Source organism: Petaurus breviceps, unplaced genomic scaffold (genome assembly GCF_028583685.1).
Source record: "Petaurus breviceps papuanus isolate PSGF00001 unplaced genomic scaffold, PetGlider_PUasm1.0 91133, whole genome shotgun sequence".
Classification (NCBI taxonomy): domain Eukaryota; kingdom Metazoa; phylum Chordata; class Mammalia; order Diprotodontia; family Petauridae; genus Petaurus; species Petaurus breviceps.
The window spans coordinates 74819174-74833007 of NW_027187419.1; the positions used below are offsets into that span (position 1 = coordinate 74819174).

General features: G+C 36.8%; 1 protein-coding gene and 1 pseudogene across 1 annotated transcript in view; both read left to right on the forward strand.

The window, feature by feature from the left end:
• TNFAIP6 (TNF alpha induced protein 6) overlaps positions 1-13834 on the forward strand; it is a 492222-nt gene that overhangs the window by 363728 nt on the left and 114660 nt on the right. The window lies entirely within an intron of this gene.
• Positions 1533-3105, forward strand: LOC138155550 (fumarate hydratase, mitochondrial-like; annotated as a pseudogene).

Below are 13834 nucleotides of genomic sequence, written 5' to 3' on the forward strand. Positions count from 1 at the left end.
GGAAAATTGATTCCACTGCCTCCGATCTCTCAGTGTAGAGGCTGCCAAATCCTGTGTGATCCTCACTGTGGTTCCTCAATATTTGAATTATTTCTTTCTGGCCACTTGAAGTATTTTCTCTTTTACCTGGTAGTTCTTGAGTTTGGCCACAACATTTCGAGGACTTTTCAATTTGTGATCTCTTTCAGCAGGTGTCCAGTGGATTCTTTCGATTTCTATTTTACACTCAGGTTCTAGTATCTCAGGGCAGTTTTCCTTAATGAGCTCTTGAAGAATGTTGTCCAGGCTCATTTTTTCATCATGATTTTCTGGTAGGCCTATGATTCTCAGGTTATCTCTTCTGGATCTGTTTTCCAGGTCAGTTATTTTTCCATTGAGATATTTTACCTCTTTTTCTAATTTCTCATTCTTGTTGTTTTGTTTGACTAATTCTTGGTTCCTCATAGAGTTATTTGTTTCAATTTGGTTGATTCTAGTTTTTAGCATATAATTTTCCTTGGTTAGTTTTTGGAGCTCCTTTTCCATATCATACCCTTTTCTTTTTAAGGAGCTGTTTTCTTCATTAAAATGTTTTTCTAATTCTGTAATTTTGATTCTAAAGGAATTATTCATTTTGTCTTCTATTTCTCTCATTTGGTTTTCAAAGTTCCTTTTGATCTCATCTAGCAGAGCTTTCTATGCTTGGGACCCATTCCCTGTTGATGTTTCAGCTGTGGGTGTGGAGTCCACATTGTCTCCCTCTGAGTTTGGTTCCTCCCTCTGAGAATAGTAGGATTCCAGAGTCTTTGTAGTTTGCTTTCTACCCATTTTGAGGCAGGGTCCTAGCCACACCCTTCCTCTAGGGTTCACAAGCCTTTACTGTTGAGGGTTTTACTCTGGGGCAATAGTTACTATGTTTTCAGGATCAGAGGAGGGGGGTTGGAGCCAACTGGGTTCACTCTGCCATCCTGGTCCTTGGAGGTCCTGATAGGGGCTTTTTTTTTTTTTAAATTTCTGGGCTATGGAGAGGTAGTCCCAGGAGTATTTACTGTCCTGGGAAGGGGCCCTGCATTTGGCTCTTACCTAGCTCTTTCCAGTCCCAGCCCTTTGGTGAAAGGCCTGGTAGTGGCCCTTGTGGCTGGTGGGATGACTTGGCCCCCTTGTTGGTCAGGTCTCCTCCTGGCCTGCCCTGCACCGTCGCTTCCCAGCCTGCCCCTGCCAATAAAAATTAATTTAAAAAACTTTAGGATAAAAGAATGGCAAATGACCCTCATGAAGGCAAAGTTATTCCTAATTACACAGCTCAATGACACAATTGGCTAGAGCACTGGGCCTGGAGTCAGAAAGATCTGAGTTCAAATCAGGTTCAATTTCTTCACCTGTAAAATGGGATTAATAATGGAACATAACTCACAAGGTTGCCATAAGGATCAAATGAGTTAACATGTACAGAACTTTGCAAACCTTAAAGTACTACACATGATACTAAATGTTAAAAGAACGCCAATTTTATATTTTATGTTGTTTTGTTTAATTTTTCATTTAGGTTAGTGTGTTCTAGTTCAGTAAATTCTATGATCTATAAGCTTTTCCCTGGAGAATTTATGAGAGAAGAAGCTTTTTGATTAAAAATAATAATAGTAGGTTCCCTGATATCGTCCCCTGGTGCACCCAGTACCATGCAGCGTTCTCTTCAGATCTTCGTCCTGCCCAGCAGGCTTTTGTAGCCCTCTCCTCCAGCTCAACCCCCCCTTCCTGGTCAAGGCTCATTCCGGATTGAATATGATACCTTTGGTGAACTCAAAGTCCAAAGTGATAAGTATTATGGCACCCAGATGGTGAGATCTACATTAAATTTTAAGATTGGAGGTATAACAGAAAGGATGCCAATTCCAGTCATAAAAGCCTTTGGCATCTTCAAGCAGGCAGCTGCTGAAGTAAACCAAGATTATGGACTTGATCCAAAGATTGCTGGTGCAATTATAAAAGCTGCAGATGACCATTTTCTTCTTGTGGTATAGCAGACTAGGTCTGGAACCCAAACAAATATGAACGTCAATGAAGTTATTAGCAATAGAGCAATTGAAATATTAGGAGGAAAAATGGGGAGTAAGGATCCTGTACATCCTAACAATCATGTCAATAAAAGCCAGAGCTCAAACGACAGTTTCCCCACAGCAATGCATATTGCTGCAGCAACAGAAGTCCCTGAAGTATTATTACCTGGATTGTAGAAGCTTCCTGATGCTCTAGATGCCAAATCCAAAGAGTTTGCTCAAATAATTAAAATTGGCAGTACTCATACCCAAGATGCTGTTCCGCTCACTCTTGGGCAGAAATTTAGTGCCTATGTTCAACTACTAAAATATGGAATAGTAAGAATCAAAACAGCCTTGCCAGGAGTCTATGAGTTAGCAGCTGGAGACACTGCCGTTGGTACAAGATTAAACACTAGGATTGGCTTTGCAGAAAAGGTGGCTGCAAAGGTGGCCACCCTTACAGGTTTGCCTTTTGTTACTGCTCCAAATAAATTTGAAGCATTGGCTGCTCATGATGCTCTGGTTGAACTCAGTGGCACCATGAACACTGTTGCCTGTAGTCTGATAAAGATAGCAAATAATACTCATTTTCTGGGTTCTGGTCCTCACTCAGGCCTAGGAGAGCTGATTTTGCCTGAGAATGAACCAGGAAGCAGTATCATGGCAGGAAAGGTGAATCCAACCCAGTGTGAGGCTGTTACCATGGTTGCAGCACAAGTAATGGGAAATCATGTTGCTGTTACAGTTGGAGGCAGCAATGGACATTTTGAATTGAATGTTTTCAAACCAATACTAATAAAAATGTCTTAAATTCAGCAAGGCTTCTGGGGGATGTGTCAGTTTCCTTCACTGATAACTGCGTGGTTGGAATTCAGGCTAATGAAGAAAGGATCAACAAACGAATGAATCTTTGATGTTGGTGATAGCTCTTAATCCTCATATAGGATATGACAAGGCTGCAAACATTGCCAAGACAGCACACAAAAATGGATCAACATTGAAAAAAACAGCTATTGAACTTAGATATCTCACAGCAGAACAAATCGATGAGTGGGTGAAACCCAAGGACATATTGGGTCTCAAGTAATATATTTAATTATCTGTTTAAAAAATTATGGTTATTATTATTAAACTGTGTTGAATTTTGAAAGAAAAATAATAATAGCAACAATTTAATTTTTAAAAAGAACTTATGAAAGGGATGTTTCAGAGAAAATGGGAGCCAGGTATGTTGCACATATCTGTAGCTAGGCAGAGGTTGGCAAACTTTTTTTTTTAAACAATTGGGGTTAAGTAACTTGCCCAAAGTTACATGGCCAGTTATTTTGTGTGGATGTTAAGTATCTGAGGCTGAAACCGATCCCAGGTTCTCCCGACTCCAGGGGCGGCACTCTTACTCACTGCACCACCTAGCCACCCCAGCAAACATTTTTCTAAGGAATATAGTGGTACTGGGCTTGGGGTCAGGAAGATATGAGTTCAAATCCCTCCTCAGACACTTACTAGCTGTATGATCCTTGACAAGTTACAACCTAAGTTTGCCTCAGTTTCTTCATCTATAAAACAGGGATAATAATAATACCTACCTCCCAGGGTTATTGTGAAGTTCAAATGAGATAATGAATGTAAAGCACTTAGCACAGTGCTTGGCACATAGTAAATGTTACATAAATGTTAGCTATTATTAGCTATTATTAGTTTTGTGAGCTAATAGACAAAAACATGTATATTATCTAGGTATTTGCAAAAACAAGAAAGAATTGTTATTGCCAAATTCAGAATATGGTGCATTGAGTACAATTGAGTACAATTTTGTAATACAGTCTACTATTGAGAAGAATAGAATTACTTGGGTGGGAGGAGGGGAATAATGTTTTATTTTGTTAGGATTCAAGATTAATATTCCCTATAAACAAAATTGAATGCAAATGTTCATGGGTTAATGCTAATCTATGATGAAATTTCATGTAATCTATCTTTGAAAATGCCTTTTCACACACATATAGGTACTGTCAAATACTGATACCGATACATAAGCCTCTATTTAATTGAGCAACAGTTTGGGGGCAATTATAGAATTCTATTATATTCTTCTCTTGATATTTGTCTTTTAGTAAATCATTACATTGCAGATTCCAGATTCCTCACTTTCCTTTGAAGATGAAAGCTCCTCAATTGCATAGTTATATGGATTTTGAAATATGGACATTTCTTTTGCACTTGCATTAGAGGTTCAGAAAACACTGCTGGAACTCTAGTTTGAGCTTGGAAAATATATCTCATGTCAATTTGTGTGGGAATGGCCATCTCGCTTCTTATTTTAACTTTTGACAGCATGGGAAGAGTATAAGGCAGCCCAATGATAATTCATAATTCAAACAATGTTAGTTGTTATTGAATTAACTTTACCTCAATTTAAGCTTTGCATGTAAAGCTCTGTTTTGTCTAGTGATTTTAGGTTGGATTCATTAAGAAACATTGTCAAGTCTAAAGCAAATTAATTTCCAAAGTCATTCAGTGTTCAATAATAGTGGTTAGTGGTTGAGTGTGGTTCTTATTCAGAAACATTTCAATCTCACCTTGTTCCCAAAAAACCTTAATAAAACTATTTTTTCTTGTTTTGTCATTATGGGTATGCACTAGTAATAAAAAAATAAATTCACAGCAGAACAATTTGTATTGGCACTCCAAACTCTATTGTGTCATAACTGCATCAGAGTAATTTTTTAGCGAAGTAAGCAAACAGTGCCAGAGTAAGGGAGCACTTCATGGTCCCTAATATAACTACTCAACTCTGCTTTTATGGCTTGAAAATAGAGACAATATGCAAATGAAGGAGTGTGACTGTGTTCCCATTAAACTTTATTTTAAAATATAAAAATCATTCTTAGTTCACAGGCCATTAAGAACAAAAACAAAAACAGGCAGCAGGCCATAGGCTGGAGTTTGCCAACTCCTGCTCTCACTAGAAAGGCTAAAGCTAAGTATTCTTGAGCTTAGGAGTTCTGAGCTGCTGTGAGCCAAGCTGATGGGGTATCTGAAAGAAGTTTGGATTTAATGTGGTAATACTCCCTACCCCCAGGCCCTCTGGGTGCCAGCCTAGTCAAGAAATAAAGTAGGTCGAAGTCCCCCCTGCCAATCAGAGTGCTTACTACAGGACACTTGAATGGCCTTCTAGTTAGGGAAAGATAGGGAGACTCAGTCTTCAAAAATAATTTAACTTAAAAATTTTTTAAAGGAAAAGAAACCTGGAAAGGATTGAACAGATGCAGAGGGGAATGAATAGAAACAGGAGAACAATTTATACAATAACAGAAACATTATAAAGACAAACAACTTCAAAAAAGATTTCAGAGCTCTGATCAACTCAGTGATCAACAGTTCCAAAAACCCATGATGAAGCATGCAAATGTGTGATCCACCTCCTGAAAGGAAGGTAATAGACTCAAGGTGAAGACTGAGGTAAACATTTTGGGGTCATGGCCAATGTGAGAATTTGTTTTGCTTGACTATAAGCATTTACATGAGTGTTTTATGTGTCTATTGTTCCCTAATGATGGAGAGGAAGAGATGAAGGAGGGAAAGCATCTGTTTTTGATAGCTGCAAAAAAAAAAAAACCTTAATTTCTTAATTAATACTTAATTAAAAGCAAAACAAAGAATGATATTAGACATATGTAATAGCAATGGAATTTAAAGATCCCTCTGTATTGGCTTGGTTTTCAGGCTGTTAAAACCCAGAGCTTGTGAATCCCACTTGTGGGATGGACTTGTTGGCTGAACTGGGAGGAGTTGGTGGCATGGCTTTAGAGAGGCACAAGCAGAGGAAGAAAGGCAGAAGAATTTTTGGAAGCAGCATCATGGAGGCAGGGAGAAAGAGAGAGAGAGAGAGAGAGAGAGAGGATTGCTAAGGGCCAGTTCGAGCTGCCCAGGACTTTTGAGAGCTGCCACCTGGAGCTGCCAAGGACTGAGGAGACATGACTGTGATGCTGGTACTTTGTCTGTCTGTTTTGATGTTGTTTTGCCAGATTCGTCCACTGGTGAAGGACAGTGCTGTTGTTGCAGAGGTTCTGGAACCTTGCTGTTGGTTCAGTGGTCCCGAGACTGTTCTGTAGACAAAGAGTGAATTGCATCCACTGGTGAAGGACAGTGCTGTTGTTGTAGAGGTCTTGAAACCTTGCTGTTGGTTCAGAAGCCCTGAAGAATGATTTTCTTGTTGTATGTTTACAGAAATCCTGGAAAAGGGTCTTGCTAATGTTTTCAGGGGTCCTAGGATTGTTCTGCAGACAGAGAATGAATTAATAAGGACACTGGCAATGTATCTTGTGCCCTTGTTAAGCTTTGTCTCCCAGGGAACAGAGATTGCTGAGAACTTGCCTTGGGTCAAGATGAAGAAAAGACCTCTCTTTGGGTATTAAATGCTATGATGATGTTTTAACCTTGTTGTAACTCAGGGGTAGATGGCCTTTGTGTTCTCTACTGCCCCTTTTGAGAAGGTGCTTGGTGTTAACTGATGATAATTGTAATTCAGTTGTGATCCAGGGGTGGGAAACTTTTGACTTTTTTTGTTCTCTGTGACTGACCAAATGAATGTATTATGTTTATGATTGGAAACTAATCTCCATTTGGAAGAAGGACTTTGTGATTGACTAAATGAATGTACTTTCCAGAGGTGGAGTAGAACTTGGAAATTATTGAATTACACTTGGTGAATGCTGTATTCAATGGAGAGCAGCTATGCTGGTATTTTGAACCTTGGAAGTTGCCTTTGCTTGGCATTACAACATATCATTCCAATTTCAATAGAACTTTCATACAATTATTTCCAAAATGACAGTGCAAGAAAGTTACAAACATAGTACTAACATAAAACAATCTCATGTATCTCATACACTTCAAACACAAAATACAAAACAAAACTTGTTGCCAGTCAAAGAACATTAACTTAGTAGAATGTATCTCCAAATCAGCAACATAGAAAACCCATTCCATTCAACTACCAGTTCTGACATTCTATACTTGTTCAGAAACCAGAAGTTACAAGATGTGGCACCGGCAGTCACCATTCAGAATTCAGATCAACTATGCTGTGAATTACAATTTTTCTCAATTAACTTATCAAGCCCAATGTAAATCAAAATTTTAAATTGCTCAATTTTTAATTGCTATAAAGTTCCAAATGCTTACATAAGAATACTAGAATTTGTGAAATTAAGTTTAGAAACAATGAGAAACATTAAAAGTAGTTCTAACCCCCTGAGAAGGAAATAAGCATCTCTTTAGGTAGAGTTCATAGTTTAAGAAGGATGTCAATGACTTTATCTTATTCTTCACCTCTTCTCTCAATGACATCTAAAACTTCTTTAAACTTTCTATAATGCTAGGATTCTCTTTTTTCTCTGCCATTTTTTTCCCTAAATTGGTCCATGCTAGGAATACTGATCACTGGCAAAAAGGTCCCTGTTTAAGTAAAGAGTCACTAGTTTTACTTTCCTGATGCTGGGGAGTCAAAAATTGAACCTACTCATGCAGTTTCATTTTAGAATTTTTTATTTTTAAGAGCACTTTCATATTGCCTCTCATCATTTTGTTGTTGTTGTTGTTGTTGTTGTTGTTGTTTTAAGCAATTGGGGTTAAGTAACTTGCCCAAGGTTACACGGACAGTTATTTTGTGTGGGTGTTAAGTATCTGAGGCCGGAACAGATCCTGGGTCTTCCCGACTCCAGGGCCAGTGCTCTTACTCACTGCGTCACCTAGTGGCCCCCTCTCATTGTTTTTTAACTGAGTTTCATGTTTACACTGTGCCGATGTAAACTATTTAAATTTCTTTTTAAAAAGATTTTAGGTACTAACTTATAATTCCAAACTGATCATTGCAAATCATAGATTGCATTTGTTTTTATACTGAGTCAATATTTCACTATTTCTAAAACTCTTAATTTTTTAAACTTTTACCTCTATACTTTCAAGTCATGTTTCATGAATTTCAAATTTTCAGATCCAGTTTTTTCCTCTTATCAAACTTGCCTTTTTCAAATTAGCACAGTTTTCTAATAAATATTCAATTCATTGCAAAACTTTGATTCAGGTGATCAGAGCTTTACTTTCAGGTTTATAGATAGTTTCACATTTTATCCTATAAAGAGCACTTCAAATTTGGTTTCCTACTTAAGAACTTGCAAATACATAGTGTAATCTTATTATATTTAGGCAATTGAATTATGACAAATCATTCAGAGAAATCCATCATGCTGGTATAAACAAAAGTCTTTAAAAAAAACTGTGCTTTTTTTCCTCAAAATTATTTACCTTTTTCAGAGACAACTCAGAGGCTTGCTTGAGGCAATATAAACAAGCCTCCTTTCCAAGCTGGATAATAGAAAATTTAGAGAAGGCTATTTGTAGACCTGGTTCTTAATTACCAGATAAAATTTAACTGAAGAAATTTCCAGCTGCAAAACCAGCTTTTTTTTTCTCTTTCTCCACTTTTGGTGTCACTGAAAAGTGAACAATTTTAAACTATTTTTAATTCTATTAAGGACTGAGCACCTCTTTCTTGAACAGCTATCAAAATAGACTCATAGGGAACACAAATATACACTCCCAATGTAGCAACAAAAATTCATACTATCAAAAATACATTGAATGTACTTGCTTTAGATTAAAGGATCCTTTTTTTAAAAATTGGTCAATTCATTCTAAGAGTTGGCATGCATCATTTTTCTAGTGGATGAACCAAAAATGTGGGCTTTTCCTGGGGCAAAGACATTTTCATATATTATATGTTTCTCATTCTGAGATTCCCACAGCTTTTCCCAGCTTGAAAACTAAGAACTGACTATATCTTTACTGTGGTTATTGTATAAATTGCTCTCCTGGATCTTCCCACTTCACTTAGCATCAGATCTTATAATTCTTTCCAGGTTTTTCTGAAACCATCCCCTTCATCACTTCTTATAGCACAATAGTATTCCATCACCTTTATTTATCATAACTTGTTTAGTCATATAATTGATGGGCAGCTCTTCAGTTTCCAATTCTTGGCTATCACAAAAAAAAAACTGCTATAAATATTTTTGTACATGTGGAGCCTTTTTTTAATCTCTTCGAGCTAAGGGTATAATAGGGGTATTGCTATATCAAAGAATATAGCAATTTAACATTATTTTATATTATTTATATTAAAAATTATATTAAATTTTTATATTATTTATATTAAAGGATATATACAATTTAATAGCTTTAGGAGGCATACTGGTGAAACTGTTTTCCAGAATGATAGGACAAGTTCACAGCTCCAATATTAGTGCATTGAAGTATCTGTTTTCTCATAGCCCCTCCAACATTTGTCATTTTCCTTTGTGTCAATGTTGCCCATCTGATGGATATGAATTAGTACCTCAGAATTCTTTTATTTTGCATTTTTGTAATTATCAGTGATTTAGAGACTTTTTTTTATGCGACTACTGATACCTTAGATGTCTTCCTCTGAAGATTGCCTATTCATATCCTTTGGCAATTTATCAATGGTGGAATGGGTCTTATTCCTATAAATTTGACTTAGCTACCTATATAGCTTTCAAATGAGACCTTTGTCAGAGAAACTTGCTGCAAAAAGTTTCCCCCAAAACTTCCTAATTCTCATCTAATTTTAAATACATTGGTTTTGTCTGTGCAAAAACTTTTTATAGAATAATAAATGTTCATTTCACCTCTCTATCTCTTGTTTGGTCATGAACATTTTCCTTATCCATAGATTTGACTGGTAGTTTCTTCCATGTGCTTCTAATTTTCTGATGTCACATTTTCATGAGCCTATTTGGAACTTCTCTTGGTGCTGGGTTTCTTAAACTTCTTCAATTCTCAAGCCTTTTGGCTCTTCTTAAACTGTGCATCATAGTTTAAGAAGTGCTGGACAGCATGAAGTGTTGGTCTGTCAACTAGTTTCTGCCAACTGTTTCCCAATATTACCAACAGTTTTTGCCAAATTGTGAACTCTTGCCCCAGTACCTGGGATGTTAGGGTGCAATAAACACTAGATTACTATGTTCATTAACCTCTTTGTGATATATTGCTGTATTATCCTTGATGATAGTTTATTCAGAATTTTTGCATCAATATTCATTAGGGATGTCTAAAGTTTTTTTCTTTGTTTAGAAAAAAAGTTTTATACAAATCAAGACCATATTTGTTTCACAGAATTTGGTAGTTCTTCTTTACCTACTTTTTCAAACAGTTTAGTATTGGAATTAATTATTCTTTAAATGTTGAAGAGTTCACTTATGAATCAATCTATTGTTTTTATTCCTCCCATTGGGAGTTTATGTCTTCTTCATTTTTTTCTAAGATAGGCTTATTTAAGTATTTTATTTCCGGTAGTATCAAAGGCTCTTTAGTGAATATAATTTTACTGCATTGTGGTCAATAAAAGACACATTTAATATTTCTACATTTATGTTTTTTATACCCTAATACATAGTCAGTTTTTGTGAAGATGCCATCACAGTTGAAGATATGTGTACTCTTTCCTATTCCCATTCAGCATTCTACAGTGGTTTGTCACTTCTAACTTTTCTCTATTTTGGTTAGATTTATTTAGGTCTGAAAGGGGTATATTGAAGTCCTTCAGTATTATAGTTTTATTATAGATTGGCAGTTTTATTGTCTGTCTCCCTATAATTCATTTAAAATTTCCTTTAAAGATTTAGATGCCATACCATTTGATGTGCTATATCATATTTATTTAGTATTGATATCATTTTTTTTGTCTGTGGTACCTTTTAGCAAAAATATAATTTCCTCATTAGTCCCGGTAGGCAGGCCTAATTAGTCTGTTTTTGTTATAGCTTTCCTCAAGATCACAGTTGCTACCCATGTTTTGTTGGCTTTGTTTTTGTTTTATTTCAGCTGACACATGACAGATTCTTACCCAGGCCCTTATTTTGACTATGTATCTTTCTTTTTCAAGTGTACTTCTTGTAAATAACATATTGTTGGATTCTTGGTTCTGATCCATTCTCCTATACTCTGCCATTTTAAAAATAAGTTCATTCCACTCCCGTTCATAGTTACGATCACTATTTTTTGTCCCTCTGTCCAATTCTCTTACATTGTGCCTTCCCTTCTTATCCTCTTTTAAGAATTTGTTTTGCTTCTGACCACTACCTCTCTCAATCCACCCTTCTTTTTATTCTCTCTCTTTCCCCATAAGCCTTTTCCCTCCCTTTTCCCTGTTGGGTAAGATGTATTTCTGTACCCAACTGATTGTAAATGGAATCTTCCCTTCTTTGACCAGTTCAGATGAGAATGAGGTTCAGGTATCACTTGCTCTCCACCCCCACCCACCCACTGTCCCTTCCTGGTTGTATATACATTTGCTTGTGTACCCCATTTACATGAAATAATTTCCTTCATTATTCCTCTCACCACCACCCCTCTTCTAATGTATTATTCTTTTGAAATCATCAAAACTTCTCCTCTAATTAGATTTTGTCTATGACTTCTGATGATGATAGAGTTTTGAGGAAACTACATGTATCATCTTCCCAAATAAGAATATAAAGTTGAATCTTGTGTGATCCTGACTGTAGCTTCTTGTTACTTGAATTATTTTTTTTTGGCTGTTGCAGTATTTATTCTTGACCTAGAGCTTTGGATTTGAGACATAACATTCCAAGAAGTTTTGTTTTCAGGTGTCTTTCAGAAAGTTGTCAGTGGATTCTTTCCATTTACCCTCCGGTTCTAAGATATCTGGGCAGTTTTCTTTTATGATTTATTAAAATATGATGTCTTTTTTGTTCACAACTTTTAGGGAGTCCAATGACTCTCAAATTATATTATCTCAGGTCTTTTCCCAAATCAGTTGTTTTCCCTATAAGTATATTTTCTTCTTTTTTTTAACTTTGTTAATTTTTGATGTCTTGTGGAGTCATTAGTTTATATTTGGTCAATTCTAATTTTCAAAATGTTATTTTTTGGTAAGCTTTTGTACCTCTTGTTTTAAAAGGTGTTGATTACCTTTTAATGTATTTCTCCCCTCACTTTCATTTATTTCCCCATTTTTTCTCAATCACTCTCATTTAGTTTTTAAAATCATTTTTAGCCTTTTTTCTTAAACTCTTGCTTTAACTCTTCTAGAAACTCTTATTTGACTTGTGTCCAAACTGCATTTTTCACTGAGATTTTGCTTATAGATATCTTTGAGTAATTCTTTCTCTGGGTTTCTGTCTTGAGCTTCTCTGTCACCATAATAGCTCTTTATGATGGGATTTTTTTTTTTTTTTTTTGCTTGCTTGCTCATTCTTCCAGCCTACTTCTCTGACTTTGGACTTTATTTGTGTTATTTCTGGATGGGGGTGGTTTCTGACCTGGGCTTTTGCCCTCTTACACCCTACTAATGTTTTCATAGTTCAGGCTTAGGGCATGCAAGCTTTGAACACTCCCAAAGTAATGGGATGTGAGGGATAGTGAGGTTCAGCTTAGCATTCCTGGGCTAAGCTCTCCAAGGTTCTGATCTAGGTTTGGGTCTTTCAACTCATCCCTGGCTGAGAATTTCAGTAGAATACTGCTGGACTCAGCCACTATTAGCCTACTGGGAGGCTCTGCAGGTTCAAAGTGACTGCAATTCAGGGTCCCCTTTTGTTCTGGGGATGTTTTTTTGCTCAGTACACAGCAAGGACCCACATTCATGACTATTCCTCTCTGCCATGTATCTGTGACCTGGGACTGAGTACTGGACAACTGAACTACTAGATGCTACAAATTCCTGCACCCTGAGCTAGTTCAGGGATACCTTGGAATCTCTTTCTGCCATTGTGCTTGCTTCTCTGGTGCCCAGGATCAGCCCTCTTTCAGTCCTTGGACCCTGGAATGCTCTGCTTGTGTTCTTGCCATAACCTGTCTCCACTGTCCATAGACTTCCCTGTGTCTCTAAGCTGCAAAAATAACTTACTGTGACTTTTTTTTTTAACTTTCCCAATCAGAATGCAGTCTGATGTGTTTTCTAGATCTTTGTGGAGGAGATTTAATGGGGAGCTAGACCATACTGCTTCCTCTTACCATCTTGACTCCTCTTAGTTGCATTGTTCTCAAAGCTCACTACCCAATAGAAACCTGAGTCTACCTCCACTCCTATAATGAGGAGCTTAGTTTGTTTTTCTGGGCACAGAAGCATCTCTAGCCTCTTTGCTGAGGATCTGCAAATCTTCATATCAGCCATGTGGTCAACAAAGTTTATTGACCAGTTTTGGTCAAGCACTCCAGAATGACCAACAGGATCTCTTGAGCAAGAAGTCAAGTACTTTCAGAGGGATATCAGTGATTTTGTGGTTATATACCCATTTTTGGGGGGTGGAGGGGAAGGAATCTTATGATTTTAAGACTAGTTACTCCTTAGGCCTTTATGTTTCTAAATACAGTATAGATTGATAAACACTAAAACAAGTCACCATTGAAGAAAATACCAAACTTACCACTTTTACCTAATTAGGAGTCCCTGGAAAGTGAGCCACAGGATTGTGGAATTCCCAATGTGGCTGGCACAGTAAAATTTTTGGTTCATGAACCAGGCCACTAGTTTCAGGTAATAATAGACTGGCCAGCCAATGCTAAGAAAAAGTTAACAAAAGCTACCAATACAGACACGCACAAGTAACCATGTCTGACAAACCTGGTCTTTTTCTAAAACAGACTCCATGAGCCTCTTCAGAAATCAGCAACAATAATGCAACTCCACTCCAAAAAATAAAACTATCTCTAAGGGTTTAAAAGCTCCCTCACCTCTATTTAGTTAATTTCTTTTGAATAGAATCCTGTGC